Genomic DNA, 9,278 nt, shown 5'->3' with positions numbered 1-9,278 from the left:
TCCTTGTTGAGTTGCCTTGAGCTGATGAATCACTGGGTTGAAGGTCATAGCTCCTCCAGGGCAGCCTCTCCAAGGAAATCTCATTTTGAGCTCCAGACAGCCCCTTACCCTCTTTCCTTTAGGCCTAGGAATGACAGTGGCCCCTCTGTGGCTCTTGGGGTCCTGTGTTATCCCTTGTAACTCCCTACACCTTGGTAACTAGTCGTAAATTCTAGTGGGAATGTGCCAGTAGAGTCCTGCTGGGTCCATGACTGATTTAGAAGGTCTCCTTGGGAAGGTAACATTTGAGTGGAGATCTGATGGCTAAAGAGAAGCCAGACATTGGAAGAACTGAGAAAAAAACCTTCCAGGCAATGGGGATGGTGTGTGGAAAGGCTCTGATGTGGAAAATAATTCAGGATGCTTAAGAAAAATAGAAAGAAGGTCTATGAGGGTAGGAGATAAGGTTAGGAGAGGTGAGCAGGCCAGACGTGCAGGACCTTTTCACCTCTGGTAAGGAGTCTGGGTTTTATTCTAAGAGCAATGGGAAACCACTGAAGCATTTTAAACCAGATTTTGTTGTGAGCCAATTAATGTTCTTTTATGCTAATTAGTTGCGTTAGTGAGTTACCAGATGCAGAGAGTGACTAAAATTGACTTTGGGAAATTTACTGAAAGGAAGATTTATTTCAGGAGCTCCAAGAAGAGTTAGGTAACTTGGCCATGGGGCAGGCAAGACTTAGGGGGTAGATCTGGGGACCTTACCATAGGAGTTAGTATCTTCTCATCTGGCTCCCAATCCATCTATGTCTGTGGATCATATTCCAAACTCTTGCGAGAAAGAATCTGGCTTAACTCAGGCTTTGGGATGTCCCTTGGGCTCCAGGTAATTGATGGCAGCTGTGGTGAAGCGAGGAAGCATCTATTCTTTGATTCATTCACAAATACGATGCCAGATGTATGCTTTGTGCTGTCCTAGGTGCCAGGGGTGCATATAATGATGAGCTAAACAGACCTGTCCATGGAAACTTTATTTCAAGGGAAGAGAGCCCCTCCTTATAGGAAAAAAAATAAGTTACTTCAAAATGTTCCTTGTGAAAAAATAAAAATAAAAAAAAATAAAATGTTCCTTGTGGATGGGACCTTAATCTGGTCACAGTTCTATGACCAGAGAATGAACAGAGCCTGGCACAAAAGAGGTGTTTAATAAATATTAGTGGATATGCAAGTAGATAATAGCAAGGAACTTACTTAGATAGGAGAGTCAAGGAAGGCCTCTCTAAGAAGTTGACATTTGAGTTAAAATGAGTAGCATGAGAAGGAGAAGCCATGTGAGGAGCAGAGTATAAGCCCACTAAGTAGAAGGAATAGCATGAGCAGAGGCTCTGAAGGGAGAAAATACACATATGCACATATATGCACACACACACATCTTATAGAAAGCGGGCATTGATGTGAACTGGACAATACCCTGTCCAAAGGAATGTAATTCAACAAACATGTTGAATGGCTGTGACAATCTCTACTTCAGAGCTTCAAGTGGACTAACTGTAAAGTACTTTTTGAGTTGCCTTGTGAATTGTGAATTACCAAATCTCAGCAATCCTGAAAATGAGACCATTCATAACTGACTTTAAGTGCTTCAAAGTTTGAAAAAAGAAGAACTTTTTTTTTCTTCCTACATTCATTCTTGTGGTTTCTGAAATACTTTGAAATAAAAGCACCCAAACTTGGGGTCACATTAATTCTAGGCAACTTTTTGGGCTGGATCTTTGCTACCTTGTAACTTCAGTGGAGAGCATGCTTTTTCATTGTTTCTGACTGCTTTTGTTTTTTGGTTCTCTGAAGCCTCTCTTCTCTTCCCCCCTGTCTTTTTACCTCTGATCTCCTGTATCATATTCCACTGGTTGGAATGATGATGGACACTTTCCTTAAAGCACCAACTTTCCTCCCAAAAGTTGTGTACTTGTCATCTGCTCTTCTTAAGAGCAAGACCGAAATCCCTTTACCTCCTAACTGCCTTTTGTCATTATTTGTACATCTTCAAGGTTTACAACATTTACCTTTTGTTCTGTCACATAGAAAAATTAATTCTTTTGGGCTTTGTCCAAAGGTTATAATTGAAACCATTAACTGACAGTTTCAGTTACATAAATATGATTTACTGAAGAATGAATTTGTGTATTTGGACTTACTGGACTTAGGTGTCATTACATTTGTGCCCTGTAAAAGAGATATAATTAATAAAACTTGAGAGGAGGGATAGTGGAAAGGGAAAAGGATACAACATATTATAACCATATTGCTATTGTCATTTTTATTATTTGCCATCCGATTCCATCAAGTTCAACTAGACTCTATGTCAAAATATTAGATGATTTATCTATTTGTTTTTGGAGCTGCCTTCCTGTTCTACTTCGGATCATTGGTTTTCATGCCCACTACACAGCTAAACATTTGTTTTTATTGTACTCCTGCCTCAATTGTTATACTTTTATAAAAAGTCTTGATATTTGATAGGGCATATCCAACTATCTTGCTTCCCTTCTTCAAAATTCTCTTGGTTCTTCTTGGCCCTTTGTTCTTCCTTATGAAATGTGTTTTTTTATCACAAGTGCAGAGAGCTAAGTTAATCATACTCCTTAGTTCATTTAATGTGCTATTGTCAACCCATTCAAGGTTCTGCCCTCATTTTGTTTTATTTTTTGATGACTTCATTTTCGTATTCTTTTTCTACATCCTTATATTCATATTCCATATCTTTCCCACCTGCCCCTGCCATAGGCCCCTACTCAAATGTGTTTGATATATGTGCCCAGATACCTGTGTAACATTGTAAAACGATGTATATATATTCAAGTGATGCAAACAATATCATGCAACAGATATAATTGATCTTAATTCTTAAAGGCAATATCATGATTTTTAGATGTATTATGAGCTATGTGTACATCTAGTTGATTCCTTTGAACTGTTGCACAGTATTTCAAAGTGCACATCTGATACCAGTTTCTTTCTTTTTTTTTTTTTTTATTTATGATAGTCACACAGAGAGAGAGAGAGAGGCAGAGACATAGGCAGAGGGAGAAGCAGGCTCCATGCCGGGAGCCCGACGTGGGATTCGATCCCGGGTCTCCAGGATCGCGCCCTGGTCCAAAGGCAGGTGCTAAACCGCTGCACCACCCAGGGATCCCCTGATACAAGTTTCTATTACATTTCTGCCAGTGATGGACATCTAATGATCTTTAGCTCCCTGCTATACAGACAGTTTTGCAATACACATCCTTATACATGTCCCACTGTGGTTTTCTGTGTGAGTTTCTATGAAGTACATACATTCAGGAGAGGGATATGCCAGGTCCTAGGGCATACATTAATTTATTTTCACAAAATACTGCCAGGTTGTTTTCTAGAATGATAGAACCCATCAGGAATGCGTGGAGATTCTAGTTATTACCTTACTTTCCAGTTTTGCGCAGTCTGACAGGAGTAAAGTGGTATCTTACCATTTTAATTTGTGTTTCTTTGATTACTAGTGAAATTGGACATGTTATTTACTTGTCAGCCATTTGGGTTTCTCATCTGCAAATTGTCAACATCATTTTCTGAATTTTTTCTATTGGAGTTTACATATTTTCTTGTTGAGTCTCTTTTATTTTCTAGATGTTAATCCCTCATCAGTTTTATGTTTTATAAGCAACTTTTCTCAGGCTACCATCTATGTGATTTGTTTTTTTAAACAGGAATCCTTAATTTTGATGTATTCAGAATACCAGTTTTCCACTTATCATATATGATTTTGGATTTTATTTAATAAGTCCCTCTCCATTTAGAGATCACAAATTCTCTGACAATTACTTATGTTAGATTTTTTTGGTTTCGTGTTTGACATTTAGGTCCTCAAGGAATTTAATGTTCACCTTTGTAAAGGTCTGAGTTAGGGATCTGGCTTCATTTTTGTCCAAATAATGAGCTAGTTTCACCAAATCATTTATGATTATGCATTTTTCTGGTAGCCAGTTCCTATACCAGTATTTCATGGTTTTTATTGCTATGACTGCATAAGACGTGATAAAATTTGGTAGAGTGAAACTTCCTCATTGTTTTTATTTGTAAAATTGGCTTAGCCAATTCACATTCACTTTTAAGTAACTTTCCCGAAACACACACATAATATATTTCATGGATAGGGACACAATTTGTAACATTTTAAAGTATTTCCAAATTTATATATATTTATTTAGGACTTCTTGTAGGTATTTCAGTGTTTTATAATTTTCTTCATAAAGATCTTCTATTCCTAGGTATATTGTAATTTTTGTTGCTATTTGAATAAGATATATGGTTTCCTATTACATTTTCTAACTGGTAGTTCTTGAAATATATAAATTTTATTTGTATGTTGTTATATGCAATAAACTTGAGCTTTCCTATTGGTTCTAATAGTTTACCTATAAATTATCTTATATTTTCTCTTCAGCCAATCATATTGGTTATAGACCTTTCTTCTTTTTTCTTAAAGATTTTATTTATTTATTCATGAGAGACACAAAGAGAGAGACAGAGGCAGAGACACAGGCAGAGGGAAAAGCAGGCTGGCTCCATGCAGGGAGCCTGACATGGGACTCCATCCCAGGACTGCAGGATCATGCCCTGGGCCGAAGGTGGCACTAAACCACTGGGCCACCGGGGCTACCCGACCTTTCTTTTTTTATTCTTAAACATTATTTATTTTTCTTGTCTTGTTGGAGGGGCTAACATCTCAATTATAATTTTGACAATAACTAGCAAGTATTATATTTTTATTCCTTACATTAATGGGAATGCTACTAAAGGTTTTACCAATAAACCTGTTTGTGGCAGATATTTATTTATTTATTTATTTATTTATTTATTTATTTATTTATTTTAAAGATTTATTTATTTATTCATTCAGAGAGAGAGACAGGCAGAGAAACAGGCAGAGGGAGAAGTAGGCTCCGGGCAGGGAGGCCAACGTGGGACCCGATCCTTAGTCCCCAGGATCACACCCTGGGCTGCAGGCGGCGCCAAACCACTGCGCCACCGGGGCTGCCCTGTAGCAGATTTTTAAAGAAAAAGTTAATAAATTCTCTTTTTTATGAAAGTTATGTTTTATTAGAACTCTGAAGTTTACTTTTATATGCATATCATTCAGGTTTGGATGGAATAGAATTCAATAAAACTAGGTAATTCAAAGTGATGTCTTATAATCAGTTGTTCTAAGGTTTCTTGAATAGATATCTTTTATTTGTTTAAGAAAGTTTTCATTAGTGTATTAATTTTTAAATCATTAATAGATGTTGGACTTTATTGAATGCCTTTCTTGTATGTATCAAAATGATAATTCTATTTTTAAAAATCATTTTCTCATTTCCATTTTCTGTTCTTGTGTCTGGTATCTTTTATTCTACGAACTTTGAATGTCCTGGGTTATACTTTTATGTCTTTTAGCTTTCATAACATATTCTGCATCTCTTTTTTTCTCTTTATATTCTGGAAGATTTTCTCAGATTTTTTTCCAGGATGTCCACTAAATCAAAAATTTTAAGCAATAAAGTTTTAATTTCTGAGAGTGCCTTCCTATTTACTGAAAACTTCAGTATAATTAGCGCCTACAATTATCATTATTAACAATATTATTTAAAAATGAGTATCTTCTTGAATCTCTATGAAGATACTAATTATAATTTTAGAGATTTTAAAAATACTTTTCCTCTTTTGACTATAAGTCAGTTGTGCTGTTTGTTCATCTCAGTTCTCAAATGTCTGGGGACCTATGGTTATCCATTTATATTTATAATGAAATTGGTTGACTAATGCTAAAAGCTATTGTGGATTTCTTCCACCTTGTGTGAGACTGTTTCCAGCAGGACTTCTCCCCTGAATGAAAGACCATTATCTTGTATAACCCTCATAGTAACTGTGTTAGTTTTCTATTGCTGCATAAAAAATTATCTCCAAATTTAGCAATTTAGAACAATAGGTATTATCTCACAAGTATGTATTGTCTCATGGTTTCTGTCGATCAGGAATCTGGGTGTAGTTTCAATAGCTCCCTCTGACTTAGAGTATCTCCTAAGCTGGGGCCGCAGTCATCTCAAGGCTTGACATAGGGGAGATTCACTTTCAAGGTCATTCACAGCGCTGCTGGTTGGCCTCATATCCTTGCTGGCTCTTGACATCGCAGCTTGTTTCTCTAGAAAAGAAGAGAGAGAGGGAGGAAGGGGAGGAGAGAGATGGGAAGAGACAGTGAGGGTGAGATGAGAAGACAGCCTTTTTGCAACTCAATCTCAGAAGTGACATCCCATCTTGGGGCGCTTGGGTGGCTCAGTCAGTTAAGCATCTGCCTTGGGCTCAGGTCATGATCTTGGGGTCCTGGGATGGAGCTTCGCACTGGACTCTCTGCTCAGTGGGGAGTCTGCTTCTTCCTCTCATTCTCCCTCTGTGCTCTCTCTCTCAAATAAATAAATAAATAAATAAATAAATAAATAAATAAATAAATAAACTCTTAAAAAAAAACCAAAAGAAGTGACATCCCATTATTATTACTCTTTGCTACTGGTTATAAGCACTAGATTCAGCACACCCTCAAGGGGATTCTACAAGGATGGGGTTATACAAGGGCATAAATGCCTGAAGGTAGAGATCACTGGGTGCCATCTCAAAGGGTTCCATAATACCCTAGGTCCTGTTACTAACTCCCAGTGAGGGACTGGGGCTTATCAAGGTTAAGTCACTTGCTCAACATTCCACAGCCAGTAAATCACAGAGTTAAGTCTGGAACCCATATGGAAATACTTTCAAAGTTTGCCCTCTTTATGCTACCATCTTCCAAAATGTAGATATGTCACTTTTGGAATGTAAAATCACTTAAGGTGATAGTCTTGTATTGGTATTAACATGCCTTTAACCCCTTTAACCCTCATTAATCTCCTGTTTAACCAAGAAAGAGCTGGCCTCCAGCTCAAAGTCTTGGGAAGACAAGGGTATCCAGTCAGACTTTATTTATTTATTTATTTATTTTATTTATGATAGTCACACAGAGAGAGAGAGAGAGAGAGGCAGAGACATAGGCAGAGGGAGAAGCAGGCTCCATGCACTGGGAGCCCGACGTGGGATTCGATCCCGGGTCTCCAGGATCGCACCCTGGGCCAAAGGCAGGCGCCAAACCGCTGCGCCACCCAGGGATCCCCCAGCCAGACTTTAATACCATTATTTTCTGTTAATGGCATTTATTCCAGCCGTGGCAAGTAGGAGTAGCTTTAAACTAATGATAGTGACATAAAACTTCCTTTAGGGCAGCCCAGGTGGCTTAGCAGTTTAGTGCCGCCTTCAGTCCAGGGGTGATCCCGGAGACCCAGGATGGAGTCCCACGTTGGGCTCCCTGCATGGAGCCTGCTTCTCTCTCTGCCTGTGTCTCTGCCTTTCTCTCTGTGTGTGTGTCTCTATGAATAAATAAATAAATCTTTTAAAAAAAACTTCCTTTAAAAATATACCACAAGCATATGAAATATGTTCATTAAAGTAAAAACTGAAATAGCAAAGATGTCACTCAGATATGGCAAATGTAGTGACGGTGATCTATGGATTGCTCAAGGCTTGGGAAATACTGCCTAAATTATAATGTATCAATTCCAAAAAGAACCCCAAGGATAATATTCCCATTCTTTTGGTTCGACTTTTTCTCCCATCATTTTACAGACGTGTAAAATGACATCGAAGGAGGGTGACTTTGCTAAGGGTACACAATTCCCATGATCACAGCCCAAGTCCCAAGGCCTTCATGCCATAGTTTTCTTTTCTTCTTTTACTTCTATTAGTTATCAGCTTGAAACATTTTCTTTTTACTCTCCCTACATTAACTGTGCTGTTTCCAATTCAGTTTCTTCTAATCAGAGTTTCTTAAGAGCGGCACTGTTGACATCTGGGGCAGGAGAGTTCTTTGTTGGGGGGCTCTACTGTGCATTGTAGGATGAGTAGAGGCATCCCTGATCTTCACCCACTAGATGCCAGTAACACTCTCAGCCCCAGTCATGGCAATCAAAAATGTCTCCAGACGTTACCCAGTGTCTTGTGGGGGAGGGGGGTGCAAAATCACCTCAGTTGATCATCACTGCTCTAAAGCAGTGGGGGTTTTGTTGTTGTTTTTTAAAGATTTTATTTACTTATTTGAGAGAGAGAGAGCGCACGCGAGAGAGCTCCTGCAAGTGAGTGGGGGAGGGGTGGAAGGAGAGGGAGAAGCAGACTCCCCGCTTAGCAGGGAGCCCTACCTGTGGCTTGATCCTAGGACCCTGGGACTATGACCTGAGCCAAAGGCAGATGGTTCAACAACTGAGCCTCCCAGATGCCCCTAAAGCAGTGGTTTTTTTTTTTGTTTCCACAAGATCTCAGATACTGGTGCTGCTAGTCTGTGGACCACACATTGAATAACATTGCTGTAAACTACATAGCCTAATAAAGTAGCTAGTTTTTTCCTTATATTTTTGAAGACTGTATATGACAATTGTAATGCAAAATAAAACTCCATTCAGTACACTATTTGCTATGAATTAAATTAGATCTCCTTTGTGGAAGTTGGGGATTCCAGCATTAAGTTTTCAGAAGCAAATTATTCTTGAGGGGGTAAGGGAACACACATAATATAGTTTTACTTTCTACTCTTGGCAAATTAGAAACCAACTGGATAAATTAAAGAAAAGGCTTATCAAAAATGATCATTTCTTTGTGTTATTTTTTTAAATTAATGAGCCTCACCTACGTATTTAGCAAGCACAGTTTAACAAAAGTTTGTAGAGTGTTTACATTTGCAGTGCAAACCACTAAATGTGCGGTTGCAGTGCACACAAAGGCGGGGGTGGGCTCAGGCTCTTGCTAGGTGGCAGAATTATTTTTTTAATTGCTTAAGAGAGCTTCCTGAGAGAGCTGCACATTAGTGAGGATTTGGAGGCAGTTCCGTGTCTAAGCAGGAAGGGTTGTAATGCTGTCCTAAGTATCTTCAATTATACATGAAGGAGTGGGCTTTCTATCACAATCCAGCAAAAAAGCTCTTCTTGGGCTCCTGGGGAATTTTTGTGCATTAAGGACTGAAACTTTTCCTGGATCCTTTTGTCCAATGAAGGTACAACAGCTCTTGGTAAAGGGAAAAATTATCTTTGTATTGTTCTTCTGAGTAAGAGTGAAAGTGGATTTTTAAAATTCAGAACCATTGTTGGTAGAGCCCATATTTGACTCCTTCTCTTTCTTCTTTTTCTTTCTAACCCCACCAACTGTCTCCTCTC

At 38.5% G+C, this 9,278-nt stretch overlaps 1 protein-coding gene across 1 annotated transcript in view; it reads right to left on the bottom strand.

Moving 5' to 3' along the window:
- Positions 1 to 4,843: 4,843 nt before the first annotated feature.
- CCDC60 (coiled-coil domain containing 60) overlaps positions 4,844 to 9,278 on the bottom strand; it is a 185,798-nt gene continuing 181,363 nt past the window's right edge. Inside the window, exon 19 of the transcript XR_012019319.1 lies at positions 4,844 to 6,196. The gene's annotated coding sequence lies outside the window, so the exon portion shown is untranslated. The remainder of the gene's footprint in view (positions 6,197 to 9,278) is intronic.

This window comes from Canis lupus, chromosome 27, assembly GCF_048164855.1.
Source record: "Canis lupus baileyi chromosome 27, mCanLup2.hap1, whole genome shotgun sequence".
NCBI lineage: Eukaryota > Metazoa > Chordata > Mammalia > Carnivora > Canidae > Canis > Canis lupus.
This window is presented reverse-complemented; position numbering and strand designations above follow the sequence as displayed.